The sequence below is a fragment of the Suncus etruscus genome, chromosome 9 (genome assembly GCF_024139225.1).
Source record: "Suncus etruscus isolate mSunEtr1 chromosome 9, mSunEtr1.pri.cur, whole genome shotgun sequence".
NCBI classification, from domain to species: domain Eukaryota; kingdom Metazoa; phylum Chordata; class Mammalia; order Eulipotyphla; family Soricidae; genus Suncus; species Suncus etruscus.
The window spans coordinates 51,850,478-51,870,185 of record NC_064856.1 but is presented as its reverse complement, the minus strand read 5'-3'; the positions used below and the strand labels follow the sequence as shown (position 1 = coordinate 51,870,185).

Below are 19,708 nucleotides of genomic sequence, written 5' to 3'. Positions count from 1 at the left end.
GGAGCAATTTCTGAGCGTGGAGCCAGAAATAACCCCTGAGCACTGCCGGGTGTGACCCAAAAACCAAAAAAAAAAAAAAAAAAAAAAAAACCAAAACAAAATAAAACTGTTTTAAGAACCAGAGAATAGGGACCGGAGAGATATGCAGAAGGTCGGTGGTTTGAATCTCGGCATCCCATATGGTCCCCGGAGCCTGCCAGGAGCGATTTCTGAGCATAGAGCAGGAGTCGCTGATAGGTGTGACCCAAAAACCAAAAAAAAAAGAACCAGAGTGTAAGGTGCTTTCCTTGCATTTGACTGATCCAAGTTCAATACCCAGCATCCCATATGAGTGATCCCTGAATGTCACCAGACGTGGCTCAAAAACAAACCAAAAAAAACAAAAACAAAAACAAAACAAAAACAAAAACCTGCTTTAGGAGGGCTGGAGCAATAATACTATGGGAAGGGCCTTGAATATGCTGACCTGGGTTTGATCCCAGCAAACCATATGGTACTCTAAGCACCACCAGAAATGATCCCTGAGCAAAAAGCCAGGAGTAAGACCTAAGCATCATGAGGGGTGACCCTCAACCCACAAAACAAAACAAAACAAACAGAAGAAACTACTTAGGATGGGGCTAAAGAAATAGTACAGTAGGTAAGATGCTTGCCTTGCAGGCATCCAGTCCCCAACACAACATGTCCATGTTGCTATCATCTTTGTAGTCTCTTCTCCCCTCTCCTCCCATCCCCACCCTTAGTGCCCCCGACCAGATGGGACTCAAAACACCCAAACCAGTTTCTTTTGAAGCTGTTTTAGAGATAACTCAAAGGGTTGAAGAACTCACTCTTTGTATAATATGGAAAGTTTGGGTTTGACCCTAAACACCATCCCTGAACACTGTCCCCCCAAAACAAAAATAAATCAAAAGGAGCTGGAACAATAATACAGTGGTTAGGGGCTTGCCTTGCATGTGTTTTACCTAGGTTCCATCCCTAGCACCTCATATGGTTCTCTGTTCCCCACTAGGAGTGATCCCTGAGCAGAGCCAGAAGTAAGTCCTGTGCACAACTGAATATGACCACCACCACCACCATCACCCCCCCAAAAAAAACAAATACAGACCAAAGACCTCATTTAGGAGCTAGATGGTTAGCTTAATGTAAAAGATCCAGGTTCGGGGCCGGAGAGATAGCACAGAGGTGTTTGCCTTGCAAGCAGCCGATCCAAGACCAAAGGTGGTTGGTTAGAATCCCGGTGTCCCATATGGTCCCTGTGCCTGCCAGGAGCTATTTCTGAGCAGACAGCCAGGAGTAACCCCTGAGCAACGCCAGTGTGACCCAAAAACCAAAAACCAAAAAAAAAAAAAAAAAAAAAAAAAAGATCCAGGTTCAATCTCACCCAAGCACTTGTGAAAGGGACCTCCCAACACTAAGCAGGGAGAAGCACCAATGGGTATACACCCCAAATCCAAAACAAACAAAAAAACTCCTTTAGGGTTAAAAAAAAGTCCAAAGGGTATGTGGGAGCACCAGATTCAATCCCTTGTACTTCAAAGTCCCCAAGCATTTCCGGAAGTAGCACCCCAATACAACCAATGAGTAAATAAACTAGAAAAGTACTCTTATCTAATTCAATATTACAAAAGAGGAAACTGAGCCACAGGATCAATTTGCTCAAGGTCACAAAGTTAATAATGACAGAATTGTTAATTCCACTTGACTGCTATGTGATGCTGGCAGCTAACCTCAAGCCTGAGTTTGTAAAAGGAAGAGACCTACTTTATAAAGTTATTGTGATTCAATAATGTCTCTAAGATGCCTCATACTGACTAGCACATATGCACAGACTGTCTTACAGAGAGTTAATTCCTGTCAGTAACAAGGAGGCACACCAAACAGAAGCTATGACTCTGGCGGGGCTAGTTGGGGAAACGGTGGTTCTCTGAAGCAGGATTCTGGACATTTACTTTCTTTTCATCAATCCCCCTCTGGGTTTTATTTTAAGGACCAATTCAAATCTATACTTTAAAAATATTTACTAATTAACAGTGTTTTTTATGGGCTGGTTTGTTTTGGATCACAGTGCTCAGGGATCATTCCTGGCAAGCTGGGGAAGATTATATGGTGTCTGGAGAATCAAACCCAGGTTGCCCACATGCCAGGTAAATAAATGCCTTACCCACTGTACTACCTCTCCAGCCTAACAGAGTAACAGTGGTTATTCTTGATGAGAAGTTAGATGGTAGCGATGGTCTATATACTATGTTTTGTTTTGTTTTTTAAATTTTAAGGATAGTGAGGGGTGAGCCACATTGGCAGTACTCAGTACTCCTAGCTCTGCAATCAGAAATTATTACTAGCAGGCTTGGGTCCATATGGGATGGAATTTTTGTTTGTTTTTGAGCCACACCCGGTGATGTTCAGGGGTTACTCCTGGCTATGCGCTCAGAAATCGCTCCTGGCTCAGGGGACCATATGAGACACCTGGGGATCATACCTTGGTCCGTCCTAGGTTAACTTGTGCAAGGCAAATGCCCTACTGCTTGCGCCACCACTCCGGCCCCAGGATAGAATTTTTTTAATTATTTTTATTATTATATTATTTATTATACTATCCAGCCCCTTTTTAAAATTATTTTTAGGGGCCAGAGTGGTGGCGCAAAGCAGTAAGGCATCTAGAGCCTTGCTGGCGCTAACCTAGGACAGACCACAGTTCAATCCCCTGGCCTCCCCATATGGTCCCCCCAAGGCCAGGAGTGATTTCTGAGTGCATAGACAGTAGTAACTCCTGAGCGTCACCAGGTGTGGCCCCCCAAATAAAAATTAAAAAATGGGACCGGAGAGATAGCATGGAGGTAAGGCGTTTGCCTTTCATGCAGAAGGACAGTGGTTCGAATCCCGGCATCCCATATGGTCCCCCATGCCTGCCAGGGGCAATTTCTGAGCATAGAGCCAGGAGTAGCCCCTGAGCGCTGCCGGGTGTGACCCAAAAACCAAAAAATAAAATAAAATAAAAAATATATTTTTAATAGTTCTTATTAAAAAATGTATTTGTAAAGATGTAAAAGAAAAGAAAAAGAGGAATATGTGTGCCCAGGCATTCCATGTAGTTCCTCAAGCCTGCCAGAAGTAATTTCATTTCCTTTCCTTTCCTCTCCTCCCTTCCTCCCCTCCCCTCCCCTCCTCTCCTCTCCTCCTCTTCTCCTCTCCTTTCTCTCCTTCCTTCCTTCCTTCCTCCCTCCCTCCCTCCCTCCCTCCCTCCCTTCCTTCTTTCTTTCATGGAATGGTTCACAAATTTGCATGTCATCCTTGCACAGAGGCCATGCTAATCTTCTCTGTATGGTTCCAATTTTAGTATATGTGCTGCCAAAGTGAGCACTTCTTTTTTTTTTTCCGGGTTTTTTGTTTGTTTGTTTGTTTGGTTTTGGTTTTTGGGTCACACCTGGCAGTGCTCAGGGGTTCCTCCTGGCTCTACACTCAGAAATCACTCCTGGCAGGCTCAGGGAACCATATGGGATGCCAGAATTTGAACCACTGTCCTTCTGCATGCAAGGCAAACTCCCTACTCCATGCTATCTCTAGAAGTAATTTTTTTTCTTTTTTTTTGATTTTTGGGCCACACCTGGTGGTGCTCAGGGATTACTCCTGGCTATCTGCTCAGAAATAGCCCCTCCCAGGCATGGGGGACCATATGGGACATCGGGATTTGAACCAATGACCTTCTTCTGCATGAACGGCAAACGCCTTACCTCCATGCTATCTCTCCGGCCCCTCTAGGAGTAATTTCTGAGTACAGAGCTAGGAGTAACCTGAGTGTGTTAGGCGAGGGGAAGGGAGGGGAGGGGGAGGAGAGGGGAGGGGAGGGGAAGGAAAGGAAGGGAAGGGAAGAATACAGGCTTCTTCAGCAAGCCTATTATTATTTTTTAATTCTGAAGCCATGCTTAGGGATCACACTGTGTTGCTTATCCAGAATGAAAAGTACGTGTGCAGGCTGGAGCAATAAATAGTACAGCGGGTATGGCAATTGCCTTGCACACAGACAACCTGGAGTTGACTCCCAGTACTACATATGGTACCCCGAGCCCCACCAGGAGTGATCATGAGCATAGAATCAGAACACTGAGTTTGGCCTCCCCACAAAATGTAAAAATGTGTTCCAGCCCTTGGAGCAAACTCCCCAGCACTGAATTTTTTTTAATAAGCATGTATTATATATTGGTGGCCAAAAATTGCATGCATTCTACATTTGGAATTTTACTGTCTTTAACTATGTAGCAAAATCTTACCTAAACATCTAGAATAAAATTCCTCAAGTGCATAACCAATAACCAGTTCCCTTTTCTCCCTCCCATTTAATCCCTTTTTCACTGATCTCTGCATGGTACCTAGCACAGAAGACTCCTTGAATTTGTTCTGGTGATCTACATCTGGAGACAGTTTTCCAACTCCTTCCTTTAGGCCCCACAGAATGACATGAGTGGTCGAAGTGCACTGAGAGCCAGACTGAGGTCCAGTGCTGCAAAGACTTCCTATTTCAATCAAGGGTCTCTTCTCCAAGCCCTGCAGCTAAATTTAATAATATTTCTTTGTTGCCAGGCAGTGAGCAATTACTACATGAAGAAAGGGAAGTTCTTATTCAAAAAGGCACCTCTAGGGGCCAGAGAAATAGTAAAGCAGATAAGGCAATCGCTTTGCATGCATCCCATCTGGTCACCGGAGTATGGCCAGGAGTAATTTTTGAGCATTGCCAGGTATGGCCCCAAAACAAACAAAAAGGTACCATGAAGGCAAAGGCAAAGCCCAAACTAAAACTCTCCTAGAAAAGCCAAGTGGCAGATGTAATTAAGTGACAGGCATAATCAACACTCCAAAGAAAAAAGTGTGAAAGGGAAAATAATTCGCCCGCCACACTTGGCTTTGTGTCAGCTAGTAGGGCAGAACTGATGGAAGACAAAAAGTCTCACTGCTCCCCCCTCAACCCCCATATTTCCCTCCTTAGCTCTAAATTCAAGGCAATGGCTTCCAGCTGTGTAGCTGTGAGGCTTCAGAGGACTTGAAAGTTCCCCTGAAAGGCTCACCCCACCCCCCACTCCCACCCCAAGCTTCGGGTGTCCTTTGCACAGCCCAGAGAGGCTTCCCCTCCCCCTCCGCTGTGCCACTAAGCCCCTTGTGTGGCAGCGGCAGAAACTCCGCACCCCTCCTCCCACCCGAGGCCGGCAGCAGGCAGGCCACATGGCTCCCGCCTGATTCCTCCATCCCAGCTCATTGTTCCCAAAGGCTGAGCTAGGAGGAGTAAATGCCATTTTGTCAAAGGGAGAAAGAGAAAGAAAGGTAAGAAACTGACCAACGATGACCACATAGTTGGAAAAAGCATTCAGACAGAGACTGGAGAGGGCCTGATGATTGGAACTCACGGAGCACTTTACAAAGGGCCAAGCCAGGGTCCATGTATGCTGTGTCCACCCTATCACTCTTTTTTTTTTACCCTATCATTCTTATCTAAAATGCCTGCGCTACCATTTTTAGTAGGTGGTCTTTAAAAAAAAAAGTTTAAACAAAAGACTGGAAGAGGGGCCGGAGAGATAGCATGGAGGTAGGGCATTTGCCTTGCATGCAGACAGACGGTGGTTTGAATCCTAGCATCCCATATGGTCCCCCGAGCCTGCCAGGGGTGATTTCTGAGGGCAGAGTCAGAAGTAACTCCTGAGTGCTGCCGGGTGTGACCCAAAAACAAACAAAAAAACAAAAACAAAAAAAGACTGGAAGAGAACAGTTTTTGAGACAACCCCAAAAAGGCCTGTGTTCAAATATAAATTACCCCCACCCACAGTAATCAGGTATGGCCCTGGTGACTCCCAGCACTGCCTGACCCAGGCCTCCCCAGCCCAGTTGTCAAGTACTGCCACCTGAGCACTGCTTGGAAAGTTCCCTCAATAAACCCCCACCCAGCAAAAAAATAATAATAATAATAATTTACTTGGAATTCAAGGCTCTTGAACCTGGCTGTAGTTTTACCTTCTAGAGTCATTTATTCCTTTTCTCAAACTTCTGCCAGGGAGTCTTCTCAAAAAGCCAGACCCTCTGAATCTCCTCCTCCAGGCCTCCCATGAACTCAGCAGGGAAGCTTGTACACTGTCTACAAGCCTTAGAACCTAGAGCCCTCTGAAGCAGGAAAGCTGCTCTGAAAGTCCACTGCCCTAAGCACTGCCTTCCAATCCTCCCTCTGCCACTTGATGTCCTAGTATCATAAATACCTAAAGCCTATCATTACTGTTGTTGCCTGTCACTGTTGTAATTAATAGCTAACATGTAATAAGCACTTAGTATGTGCCAAGCACTATGCTAAATACTTCCCATGCTTTATTTTGTTTAATCCTCACAATAACCCAATGACTATGATTGTTCCTATTTTACAGAAAAGGAAACTGGGAATTAGAAATATTAAATAACTTGCCTAAGGTCACACAGCTAGCAAATGTTGGCGCCAAAATGTAAGCCCAATTGGGTCTGTCCCCAGAGCCCATTCTCTCACACAATCATCCTACCTAATCCTCAAAACAGTATGTTGGTAAGTGTTAGCTCTATTTTAAGGAAATTAAGTGACTTAGTCAAACAAGTATTGTTTATCTAGCTTGTCCCTACAGCTCTTAAGTAATTATTGAAGAAATGAGCCCCTTCATTAAATCATTTAACCCAAATTATCACCCAAAATTTTAGGGTTTTTGTTGTTTTTTGTTTTGTTTTCTGGTCATACCTGAGAGTGCTCAGGGCTGCTCCTGGTGGACTCTTGGGACCATATACACAGGCTGTGGGGATCAAAACTGGGTCAACCATGTGCAAGGCAAATTCCCTACGCTCTTTACTAGTGCTCCAGCTAAGCCAAAATTTTAGTTTTAATTCCAATGGATTTTCCCCAAAGCAAGAGAGCTAACCAATATTCAAAGACCAAACAAACTTCTCTGCAGCAGCAAGATGGAAGAAATCTACTAGAAGGGATGTTGAACATGTCACCAGGGTGAGAAAGGCTGAAGGAAATACCATTGGCTGGAGGAAAGGCCTGCCAGGCCTAAAACTCCTCCAGAGGGTAGTGACAGTCTAATGAAGCAGAGCGGGTACAACTAAAGCTTCCTGGGGAGAAAAGCAGAGGGCAAACCAAAACCCAGAGAGGATTCATAAGACCATCCAAGAAGCTCTATTCAGTTCTCCCTCAAGAAAGTCTTTCTACAAAACACCTAAGAACCTATTCACCCTATTTCACTGTCAGAGTAAATGGTTTCTGTCCCTACAGAAAATAGAGGGACAGAAAAAACGGAGGGCAATGCTCACAAAGAACTAAATGATGATGAGAAAGGTATGAGAAGTAAGAACTAGGTTTTGATTTTTGTTTGTTTCTGTTTTCATAAATAAATTCTTTTTTTTGTTTTGTTTTGTTTTGTTTTTGGGCCACACCCGGCGGTACTCAGGGGTTACTCCTGGCTGTCTGCTCAGAAATAGCTCCTGGCAGGCATGGGGGACCATATGGGACACCGGGATTCGAACCAACCACCTTTGGTCCTGGATCAGCTGCTTGCAAGGCAAACGCCACTGTGCTAACTCTCCGGGCCCCATAAATAAATTATTTAACTGAATCACCATGAGATCCACAGTCACCAAGTTGTTCACGATTGAGCTTCAGTCAAACAATGTACAACACCCTTTACCACTGCACAATTTCCCACCACCCATGTCCCCCAGGTGCCATCCTGTCGGCCCTGCTGCCTGCCTCTTCAGATATTTTTCTTCTCTCATTTGTTTTTTCTTTCAAACACTGTGGTTTGCAATACTGTTATTGAAGGGGTATCATGTATATCACTTTATCTCTTTTCAGCACCCAGTAGAAAGAACTGTTTTAATGTAAAATGTGCAACTTCTGGAGACAGCCTCTCGAATAATAGAAAACATTCTGAATTTAGTGTTGGAAGCCCAGAGGTAATATCTACAGTGACTTACGAGACTGGTGACTACAGGCAAGTTACTTGCTTAGCTTGACTTTCGCTGAGAGTAAATCAGCTAAGGTATCTATCTTTTTTGTTATTTTTATTTTTGGTTTTTGAGTCAATCCCGGTGGCGCTCAGGGGTTACTCCTCACTCTGTGCTCAGACATCGCTCCTGGCAGGCTCAGGGGACCATATGGGATGCTGAGAATCAAACCGGGGTCCATCCTGGTTGCAAGACAAACACCCTACCACTGTGCTGTCATTCCAGCCCTAGCTAAGGTATCTTTCCACCTCCAAAAATTATAAAAAAAAAAAAAAAAAGTTTCAGGCCCGGAGAGATAGCACAGTGGCATTTGCCTTGCAAGCAGCTGATCCAGGACCAAAGGTGCTTGGTTCGAATCCCGGTGTCCCATATGGTCCCCCGGCCTGCCAGGAGCTATTTCTGAGCAGACAGCCAGGAGTAACCCCTGAGCACTGCCAGGTGTGGCCCAAAAACCAAAAAAAAAAAAAAAAAAAAAGTTTCTTTGGTTTGTTTTCAGAAAAAAAAAATTATCACGACTCTTTCTCCAGGATATTCTCAACAAAAACAAAAATTCTTTGCTGAAGAAAGAAATAAGTACTTGAAGTAAGGTGCTTCTCTTGCACACAGTTGACCCCAAGAGTATCCCCAGCTGCATTAAGGATCTCCAAGCACAGCCCAGAGTGATCCCTGAGCACAGAATCAGAAGCAAGCCCTGAGCACTGCCAGGTTGTGGCCCAAAGAAGAAAAACAAATATCTTACAATAGGGGGCCAAACAGCACAGTGATAGGGCATTTGCCTTGCATGTGGCCAACCTGGGACAGATCTGGGTACCATTCCTGCCATCTCATTTGGTCCCCCGAACCTGGCAGAAGCGATTCCTGAGTGCAGAGCCAGGAGTGCCACTGGGTATGACCCATAAAAGAGAAAAAAGAAAAAAATAATCTTACAATAATGCCACAGTGATTAAAAAAAACAACAACAACATGCAATTAAAGTAAATTTTTATGGAGTCCCAGGGATGGGATTAGAGTGCCTGCTCCTCAAGTTATGATCTCTGGAATTACAAGTGCAATCTCCAGCACAGTGAAATCAAATGTGGGTAATCACACAACCAACTGTGCAATTCCTGAAGATGAAAATAGCAACATCAAATTAAAGGGCAGGGAAATGAATAAATATCAACCAAAAGAATTCCCTTAGAGTCGGATAAAAAATAATCATCAAAGGTTTCCTTTCCCCATAAACAACAAATCCACTGTAAACAGGCACTTGCTTGTTATCCAACTGCATCCTGTCCCCACACCAAGACACATCTGGGCATTTCATTAATCCTGATTTTAAAAAAGGAGGTCCAAATTTAGTCCTAGCTAATAGTACTAACTGCATGAGGTTCAAAGAAAACTGATTAAATAGATATTCAGGGGGGCCGGCGTAGTGGCGCTAGAGGTAAGATGTCTGCCTTGCCAGCACTAGCCTAGAACAGACCACGGTTAGATCCCCGGCGTCCCATATGGTCCCCCAAGCCAGGAGCAACTTCTGAGCGCATAGCCAGGAGTAACCCCTGAGCGTCACCGGGTGTGGCCCAAAAACCGAAAAAAAAAAAAAAAAAAAAGATATTCAGGACATTCAGAAAGTTTCATAAGGAGGGGCCAGAGTAATAGCACAATGTGTAGCACTCACCTTGCACTTGGCAGACCCAGGTTCAATCCTCGGTATCTCGTTATGGTCTCTGAGCACCAATAATTCCTGTAACTCCTTAGCATCACCAGGAGTGACCCAACACACTGCACCCCCCCCCCACCAAAGTTTTATAAGTTAAACCCACAAAGAAAATGTAATTCATCTCAGGTAGAGATATAATACAGTGAGTATGGTGCTTACTTTGCATATGATAGGCCTTGATTCAATTCCCAGCAACCCATATGATCCTCCAAGACCCTCCAAGAGTGATCCCTGAGCACAGAGCCAAGAGTAAGCTCAGAGCACTGCTGGTTGTGAGGAAGGAAGGAAAGAAAGGAGAAAAGGAGGGAGGCCAGGCAATAGTGAGTAGCGGGGCCAGAGAGATAGAACAGCAGTAAGGCTTTTGCCTTAGACGCAGAAGGATGGTGGTTTGAATCCTGGCATACTATATGGTTCCCGAGCCTGCCAGGAGCGATTTCTGAGCATAGAGCCAGAAGTAATCCCTGAGCACGGCCAGGTGTGACCACAAAAAAACAAAATAATAATAGTGAGTAGCTTTCTATATATGGTTAAGAAATCACAGACACTTTAATAGTCATCTAGTCCCACTCAACACATACATGTTGGAATTTTTGTGAGATAGTAGACAAAAATCTGCAATCACCTGGGATAGGGGAAATACTTAAATTACTTATGAGAATGCTTTGCATTCATTCAGGAGCCCTAGGTTCACTCGTTACTATTACACAGTCCCCAGAAAGTTTGGGAAACAGCCTCCACCCTCAGTATAGCCAAGTGTGCCCTAAAACAAACAAAAACTTGCTAGTTTTTTCCAAAGACAGAAATTTCACAACTTATTTATGTGACTGAACAAAGTCTGCTGATTTGAAATAATTGTGATTTCAAAAAATAAAAATAAACAAAGAACTCTGCCCTGACTCTGGTTCATTTTAAATTGCTTTATACAGCTACAAAACTCAGAGGATCTGTCTTCTCCCTATCTTTCCCCCTTCACTTCATCTTCATGTCTCTACCTCATACATATTACTGAGATCCCTGATCTTTCAGATAACAAACCACCATCTTCTACCATGCTTGAATATTTCTCATCACTAACAGAAATGAACAAACATGGGACCGGAGCAATAGCACAGTGGGTAGGCATTTGCCTTGCATGTGGCAACCTGTGCCAACCCAGGAACGACCTAACCTGGGTTTGATCCCAGGAATCCCATATGGTCCTCAGCCTGCCAGGAGCTGTTTCTTTTTTATGTGTTTTGGTCTTTTGTTGCTTTTTTTTTAGTTTTTGGGCCATACCCGGCAGAGCTCAGGGGTCACTCCTGGCTCTGCGCTGAGAAGTCGCTCCTGGCAGGCTCGGGGGACCATATGGGGTACTGGGGATCAAACCTCAGTCTGTCTCAGGTTGACCGTATGCAAGGCAAACACCATACCACTGTGCTATCTCTCTGGCCCCAATTTTTTTTTCCCGGAGTAATTTCCGAGTGCAAAGCCAGGAGCAGCTCCTAAGGACTGCTACTGAGTGTGGCTCTCCAAAAACCAAAGACAAACAAAACAACAACAAAAAATGAACAAACACAAAATTAGGGTTGGGTTTCTAAATACATGGTTAAACTGAATAAAGAACCATATTTGTCAGGCCAGAGAAATAGCATAGCAGTAAGGCATTGCCTTACATGTGGCCAACCCAGGACAGACACGGGTTCAATCCCCATCATCCCATATGGTCCCCCGAGCTTGCCAGGAGCAATTTCTGAACGCAGAGAGTAGAGCCAGGATTAACCCCTGAGCATCCACTGGATGTACCCTCTCCCCCCAAAAAAACCACAACAACAAAAACAAGGCCAGAGTGATAGTTGGGCACTTGACTTGCTATAGCACACCCAAATTCGACTCTGGAAGCACATATGGCCCCCCCAAATCCATGAGAAGGAATATGTGAGTGCAGAGGCAGAAGTAAGCCCTAGGGGCCTGAGTGGGGCACAGCAGTAGGGTGTTTGCCTTGCACACAGCTGACCTAGGACAGACCGTGGTTTGATCCCTCAGCACCCATATGGTGCCTGGAGCAAGGAGTGATTTCTGAGTGCAAAGCCAGGAGTAACCCCTGAGCGTCACCGAGTATGGCCCAAAAAGCAAAAAGAAAAAAAAAAGAAGAAGTAAGCCCTGAGCACTGCCAGATATGTCCAAACAGCCCACAAAAATCAACAAAACAGGTCCAAGAGAGATAGTACATGTGACCGACATGGGTATTGAACCCTGCAAAAAATCTTGAGTGCAGAGCCAGGAATAACATCTGAGCATCTCTAGGTATGACCAAAAATCACACAGAACAACACACACACACACACACACTGCCAGAAAAAAAGTCACACAAAACAACACACCACACATACACACTGCCAGAGAGAAAGTACCATGGATAAGGCACTTGCCTTGCATGTGGCCTATCTGGTCCTATCCCAAGCACAGCAAATGGTTCCCCCATCGAGCATAAGCCCTGAATTAGCTCCAAAGCAAAAATAAAAAATAAAATTATAAAACAGCAATAAAGGGCTCAGAGAGATTACACAGTATGTAAGGGCACTTGCCTCACATGTGGCCAACCACAGTTTGATTGCAAGCATCCCATATGGTCCTCTGAGTACCAGAGTAAGCAAGCACAGAGTAGTCAGGCGTGGACCTCCAAAAAAAAAAAAAAAAAGACTGGGCCCAGTGGCAAAGTGTCTCTGTTGAATATATAAGGCTACAAATTCAATTCCTGGCACAGATATCTAATGCCAAATGTAATGCTGGTAGTGGTATCCCAGAGTATTTGATCTTCAGCAAACCACAAGCAAGTATAAGCCACAATGCAACCAAATGTAAGCCCCCAGAAAGCACCAACAACAACATGTGAATACGGCTACCAGAGTGAGAAATCTGGTAAGTACTATGTTTTAATACATACAACCCTGTCATTGCAGCAACAAAGGAACAAAGGTAAGGGAATGGGGGTGGGAAGACCATACAAATATTTTTTAATAAGTCAGGGACACAGCTCATATTAACCCCTCAGCACCATTGGCTATAACCTGTTGGCCCAGAACATTGCCATATGGGACACCAGGGGATCGAACCGCGATCCGTCCTAGGCTAGCGCAGGAGTAACACCTGAGCATTGCTGGGTATGACCCAAAAACCAAAAAAAAAAAAAAGAAGAAGCTATGGTACCAGACTGGAGTGATAGCACAGTTTGCCTTGCACAAGGCCCAACCAGGACTGACCCGTGTTTGATCCCAAGCATCCCATATGGTCACCTAAACCTTCCAAGCCAGAAGTAACCTGAGTGCTGCCGGGTGTGACTCACCTCCCCCCCCAAAGGAAGCTATGTCACATCTATCTACACGATGCAGATGTTAGAGGGAAAAAATGAAGTCATAAAATTTTCTGATACATGAACATGGAGAGCATCATGCTGAGGGGAATGAGTCAGAGAGAAACAGACATAGAATGATCAAGCTCTCATTTCAAGATATAAAGAAACACAGTAGGAGAATAATACCTAAAGACAATAGAAAAGAAGGCCAGTAGGATTAGTCCTTAATAGAAAGCTTGCCACAATACAAGGAGGGTGGCTAGGTCAAAGAAGGGCCCAAAAAGAAAATAATAATGGCAAGTAATCACTCTGAACAAGAACTGAGTACTGAAAAGGAGGTAAGGTGATATGCTTGATACACTTTCTGTAGCAGTATTACCACAGTGGCTAAAAGGGAAAAGGGAAAATGTCTGAAAAGGCAGGCTGGGGGTTAGGAGGGAAACTGGGGACATTGTTGGAGGGAGGTGGACTTTGGTGAAAGAATGGATGTTAAAACATTGTACAGGGCCCGGAGAAATAGCACAGCGGCGTTTGCCTTGCAAGCAGCCGATCCAGGACCAAAGGTGGTTGGTTCGAATCCCGGTGTCCCATATGGTCCCCCGTGCCTGCCAGGAGCTATTTCTGAGCAGACAGCCAGGAGTAACCCCTGAGCACCGCCGGGTGTGACCCAAAAACCAAAAAGATAAATAAATAAATAAAACATTGTACAACTGAAACTCAATCATAATAACTTTGTATTTCACACTGACTCAATAAATTAAAAATATATTTGAAATTATAGCTCTTCAGAACCAGAGTGATAGCACAGATAGGGCAATTTTTTCTTGCTTGTGGCAAACCTGTGTTCAATCCCAAGCATCCTTCAGCACTACCAAGAGTATTTCCTAAGTATATAGCTATGTATATGCCCCTAAGGACCACCAGGTAAAGAAAAATACTATGTATGTATACAAAGCAAATATTTCTCATTCACACTGATTCCCCTAGTTTGTGAATGTGCAGAGCAAGATATAGTTAACAGGCACTGAGGAGGCATTTTGTACTAAAAGCTCTAAAGATGGGGGTGTGGCAGAGGTGGAGAGCTGAAAAGACCTCCTTTGGTGAAAAAGCTTCAAGAGGGGCTGGAACAACAGCAGAGCTCAAGGACATTTGCCTTGCATGTGGCTGACCTGGACTGACCGGGGTTCAATCCCCAGAATCCCATAATGTCTCCAGAGCCTGCTAGGAGTGATTTCTGCATGCAGAGCCAGGAGTAACCCCTGAACACCGCTGGGTGCAGCCAAAAAACAAAAAAAGAAGAAAAAGAAAAGGCTTCAAAGATAGAAACAGGAGAATTTACTGTTTTGAGGAGCTGTTAAACTAAGGATTAAGTGGGGCCAGAGAGATAGGACAGAGGTAGGGTTTTTGCCTTAGACACAGAAGGATGGTGGTTCAAATCCTGGCATCCCATATGGTCTTCCGAGCCTGCCAGGAGCGATTTCTGAGTGTAGAGCCAGGAGTAACCCCTGAGTGCTACCAGGTGTGACCCAAAAAACAAAAAAATCTAAGGATGAAGAGATTAACTCAGGATAAAATCATGAGTAAAACTTCACCAGGAAAATACCTTTTTTTTTTTTTTTTTTTTTTGTGGGGAGGGGAGTCACACCTGGCAGCGCTCAGGGGATACCCTGGATCTAAGCTCAGAAATCGCTCCTGGCAGGCTCGGGGGACCATTATGAGATGCCGGGATTCAAACCAACGTCCTTCTGAATGCAAGGCAAATGCCTTACCTCCATACTATCTCTCCAGCCCCAGGAATAAACTTTTAAGCCAAGTATTTAAAGTATAAGCAGAATAAGTTAGATTTCACCCAAAAAAATGTGGTGGTTGTTTTTCTGTTTTTGTTTTGTTTTGTTTTGGGGTCACACCGGTGACACTCAGGGGTTACAACAGGCTCTGTGCTCAGAAATCGCCCCTGGAAGGCTCAGGGGACCATCTGGGTGCCAGGAATCAAACCACCATCAGTCCTGGGTTGTCAGTGTGCAAGGAAAATGCCCTACTGCTGTGCTATCTCTCCAGCCCCAAATAGTGATGGTTTTTATTTTTTGTTTTTGTTTTTGTTTTGGTCACACCCAGCGGCGCTCAGGGGTTACTCCTGGCTCTGCACTCAGAAATTGCTCTTGGCAGCTTTGGGGGACCATATGGGATGCCAGGGTTCGAACCACCGTCCCTCCTGGATTGGCTGCTTGCAAGGTAAATGCCCTACTGCTGTGCTATCTCTCTGGCCCCAATTTTTTAAATAGATCATTAAGACAGAAAAAACATTCTGCAAGGACAGAATGTATTACATTTGAGTAATGGCATGCAACTTTAGGAAGGTGAGGCATATGAGAAATATAAGTAGTACTGACTTGTGAGGCACTTACATCATGTTTAGGAACTCATATTATCCTATAAGTGAAGGGAAATAATCAAGATTTCTAAAGGGAAGGAGTAACAATCAGACCTATACCAGAATGGTTAGACACAAAAGGAAGGTAATTTAGTATTATGCGTAGATCATGGAAACTAGAGCTAATTTTGTTTGTTTTAGCATCACACCTCCACCTCCATCCAAGCCCATCCAAAGGGCCTTCTTTATTATTTAATTCAACAACCTGTTGGTAGTCAGGGCTTACTCCAAGCTCTGTGTTCAAGAATCAAACCTGGTGGACTTGGAGGAACATATAGGATGCCAGGGATCAAACCTGGGTAAGCTGTGTACAAATGCCCTATCCACTGCACAATAATTCCAGCCTCTAATTGCTTCTTAGAATTATTGCCTGGGCCCTGCGTACCACTGAAAAGCACCTATTTTAAAAAAGAAAGAAAAAGGCATTCCTTTTTTGTTTCTTTTTGTTTGTTTGTTTTGTACTTTTTTTTTTTTGGTTTTTTTTTTTGGGGGGGGGGGCCCACACCCGGTGGTGCTCAGGGGTTACTCCTGGCTGTCTGCTCAGAAATAGCTCCTGGCAGGCACGGGGGACCATATGGGACACCGGGATTCGAACCAACCACCTTTGGTCCTGAATCAGCTGCTTGCAAGGCAAACGCCGCTGTGCTATCTCTGCGGGCCCTGTTTTGTACTCTTTACTTTGTTTCTGAGTCAAACCCAACTCTGTCAGGGGCTTATTAACACCTAGCTCTGCACTCAGAAATCATTCCTGAAGTGCTTGGGAGATTATATGGAGTATTGGGGATGGAATTCAAGGTGGACTTGTTCAAGATAAATGCTGTACCCCTTGTACTATTGATCTGACCCCAAGAAAGGACATTCTTAAAATATCAACTAAGAACAAAGACTTTACATTTTTCATTTTTTGCTTGTTCAAGTTGATTTTCCTTGTTCCAACCAAGTTTAATTTCCAAAAATCAATGAAGCAGTGCCAAGGACAATGAAAACAAAATTAGAAATCTTTCAGCCCTTTTCCATCACCCTTTAAGCCCTCCCCAAAGTAAACAGATTTTTCTATTACCTAAAAACACAAATGCAAAATATTTCTAATTTAAAAATATCTGGGCAGGAGAGATAGCATGGAGGTAGGGCATTTGCCTTGCATGCAGAAGGACGGTGGTTCGAATCTCAGCATCCCATATGGTCCCCTGAGCCTGCCAGGAGTGATTTCTGAGCATAGAATCAGGAATAACCCCTGAGTGCTGCCGGGTGTGACCCAAAAACAAAAAACAAAAAAAATTGTTTTTAAATATCTGTCTTCTATTTTTAAAATAACTAGTATTTACACTTTAAATACTGCTCTTCAACTTGTTCTTTTGCACTTAATGTATCACAAATATTTCTGTAACTATAAGTAATATTCTTTTTTTTGGGGGTCACACCCAGCAGTGCCAGGGTTTACTCTTGGCAGGCACAGGGGATTATATGGGGTACCAGGATTCAAACTACCGTCCATTCTTGATCAGATACTTGCAAAGCAAACGCAAATGCTATCTCTCTGGCCCCTATAAGTAATATTCTCATTTATACTTTAAAAACTAAAGTCACGGGGGGGGGGGGGGAGCGGTAACACAAGTTGTAAGGCATTTGCCTTACAGGCAATCTCACTGCTTTTTGACACACACCCCCACCCGGCATCCCATATGGTCCCCCAAGCCAGGAGCAATTTCTGAGAGCATAGCCAGGAGTAACCACTGAGTATCACCGGGTGTGGCCCAAAAACCAAAAAAGAAAAGAAAAGAATATTTTATTATTATCCCTGGGGGAGGAGAGGGAGAGGGAGGGAGAGGAGCATGTGGCTGACACAGGACAGACCCAGGACATATCTGGGTTTGATTCCCAGCACCCCACATGGTCCCCTGAGCCTGCCAGGAGCAATTTCTGAGCACAGAGCCAGGAGTAACCCCTGAGCACCAATGGGTGTGACCAAAAACACCAAAAACACCAAAAGAAATAAAAAAAAATTAAAAATCACTCCTGGCAGGCTCAGGGCACCATAAATGGGATGCTGGGATTCAAACCACCGATCTTCTTCATGCAAGGCAAATGCCCTACCTCCATGCTACCTCTCCAGCCCCCAGCCCCGCTTCCTTTCTTTCCTAACATCACCCACCTCACAAAACTACAGGGCACATGTGATAATGGAGAACAAAACAATTTTGAAAATGTCCAGTTGTAACATGGAACAGTTAACTGTTAGTAAATTATAACTGGTCTATATTGGTTGCCTCTCAGCCACTTACACATGCTGTCTGCCCATCCCTACCCCTATAAATGTTCTCTGTATTCTTTTTTTTGGTTTTTGGGTCACACCCGGCGGTGCTCAGGGGTTACTCCTGGCTGTCTGCTCAGAAATAGCTCCTGGCATGCACGGGGGACCATGTGGGACACCGGGATTCGAACCAATCACCTTTGGTCCTGGATCAGCTGCTTGCAAAGCAAACGCCGCTGTGCTATTTCTCCGGGCCCTCTGTATTCTAGTCTTAGCAAATGCTCCCAACTCAACTGATGTGGGCACAACTGGCTTGCAGCATTAATCCTACTTTGTCACACTCCTACCCCTGCTAAGAGGAGCCTACTAGCCATCAAAAAATGTGGAGGAGAAGCTGGAACAATAACAACAGGAAGGGTTTTGCAGCCTACTCAGATTCAATTCCCAGTGTCCCATATGGTCACTCAAGCACCACCAAAAGTAATTCCTGAGTGTGGAGCAAGTGGTAACCTCTAAACACTGCCAGGTGTGGCCCAAAAACAAACACAAAAAAATATTCATGAAAACAACCCATTATCCTTAATAAACTACAATAAAAATATGTCATAAACATGAAATTCTCCATACATCAATAACCCACATTTTGCAATGTTACTATATTTTAAGGACAAGGAGAGCTTGCTTCTAGTCTCTCCTGTTTCCCAGCAGATGATGGGCACAAGGTTCAGACTCTGCCCGCCTGAGCGCTGGACACACAGAGCCCCAACCACCCCCTTGAGGCTGTGCCCATCTTGCCCAGGGTTCATGGGAAAGGACCCAGGAACCAGAGATGAAGTGAATGTTTTGCATGAGTAAGGCTTAGGTTCTATCTCTGGTACTGTATTGAAGTAACCTGTTTTTACTTTATTCAGGATAATTCTTCTTTGCATGTGCTTGTCCCACCTGGGCAGGAAGTACCTCTGGATTGGCCATCTACCCCTACTTGTTCTCCACTCATGGGGATAGTCCTATTATTCCCAATAAAGACCTTGGGACAGAGAGTCTTCTGGCTTCAGTCCCACAGCTAGCCTGTTTCCCTGCCAGTACCCTTTACCTGCTTGCAGATTGCTTGTGGTGGAAGTTCCTGAACCTGTTTTTTTATTTTTTATTTTTTGGGGGGCCACACCCAGCAGTGCTCAGGGGTTACTCCTGGCTGTCTGCTCAGAAATAGCTCCTGGCAGGCACGGGGGACCATGTGGGACACCGGGATTCGAACCAACCACCTTTGTCGTGGATCGGCTGCTTGCAAGGCAAACACTGCTGTGCTATCTCTCCGGGCCTCCTGAACCTGTTTTATCCCCCTAACCTTGTGTGGATTATTTCCTGTGCCCTGTGTTGCTTCTAGATTTGCATCCCCCAATCTCCCCAGGACTGGGGCATGAGGCTCCCACTAGAGTACTGCATGAGTAACCCCCAAGTACCACCAGATACAGTCCCAAAACAAACATAAATAAACGGGCCAGAGAGCTAGCATGGAGGCAGGGCATTTGCCTTGCATGCAGAAGGACGTTGGTTTGAATCCCGGCATCCTATATGGTCCCCCGAGCCTGCCAGAAGCAATTTCTGATCGTAGAGCTAAGACTAACCCCTGTGCGCTGCCGGCTATGACCCAAAAACCAAAAATAAACAAACAAGCAAAAAAAACAAAGGCATTCATTTTTTTTTTTTTTGGGCCACACCCGCAGTGCTCAGGGGTCACTCCTGGCTGTCTGCTCAGAAATAGCTCCTGGCAGGCACGGGGGACCATATGGGACACCAGGATTCAAACCAACCACCTTTGGTCCTGGATCAGCTGCTTGGGCATTCATTTTTTAAATTTGTGGTATACTGCTCAGACATTTTCTTGGCATACATACAAGCATATGTATATTCACACACATACGTGTGTACATATAACTTATATATGTATATATTACTTATATATGTGCTATATATTATATATAACTTATA

At 44.5% G+C, this 19,708-nt stretch overlaps 1 protein-coding gene and 1 non-coding gene across 2 annotated transcripts in view; both read right to left on the bottom strand.

The window, feature by feature from the left end:
• The window catches only part of NUMA1 (nuclear mitotic apparatus protein 1), an 81,001-nt gene that overhangs the window by 45,671 nt on the left and 15,622 nt on the right, over positions 1–19,708 (bottom strand). The window lies entirely within an intron of this gene.
• On the bottom strand, positions 3,258–3,364 carry LOC126019890 (U6 spliceosomal RNA). The gene has a single exon (XR_007499501.1). It is a non-coding gene; the product is annotated as a U6 spliceosomal RNA (small nuclear RNA).